The sequence below is a fragment of the Bison bison genome, unplaced genomic scaffold (assembly GCF_000754665.1).
Source record: "Bison bison bison isolate TAMUID 2011002044 unplaced genomic scaffold, Bison_UMD1.0 scf7180017864473, whole genome shotgun sequence".
Classification (NCBI taxonomy): Eukaryota; Metazoa; Chordata; class Mammalia; order Artiodactyla; family Bovidae; genus Bison; species Bison bison.
In genome coordinates this window covers 17,165,691-17,166,336 of record NW_011495034.1, presented here as the reverse complement: position 1 = coordinate 17,166,336, position 646 = coordinate 17,165,691, and positions in this window count along the sequence as shown.

The window sequence follows — 646 nt, the reverse complement described above, 5'->3', positions numbered from 1 at the left end:
ACTGTGGAATTCTCTTTTCCTCTTCATTTAAGCACCATAGTAGAGGGCTGTTAGGGAGTACGCTGGGGAGGTAGAGAAGTAATTTAGACCCATATTCAGGAAAAACCTCAAATGTAGACTTTTGGTGTAACGGTCTGATGTGGATACAATTATATTTGCATCATATTCTTTTTTAAAAAACTATTGATTTGTTAAATGTAAACAATTAAACACCCACTGCAATATGTACAACACCCTCCCTCTTTTTGGACATATTTTCTCCTCCTCCTTTTCCTTGTTCTTCTTCTTCCCTTTAAAGATTGAAGGATGAATTGTCTTCTAAAAGAAACTAGGACTATTTGGAGAAATGGCTGTCTAGATTTGGGTAAGGGAAATGTAGATGAACATGTAGTTTGCCAGAAACTAAGCAACCACACAGAAAATGGTGCAGATATGTCAAAAGGATGAAGGAATCAGTTTGAAGGGGCTCCCACTGGCCAAATTTGGGATAATTTGAGCATTAAATAAAGCTGTGAACTTCCAGATGTTCAAGCTGGTTTTAGAAAAGGCGGAGGAACAAGAGATCAAATTGCCAACATCCGCTGGATCATCGAAAAAGCAAGAGAGTTCCAGAAAAACATCTACTCCTGCTTTATTGACTATGTCA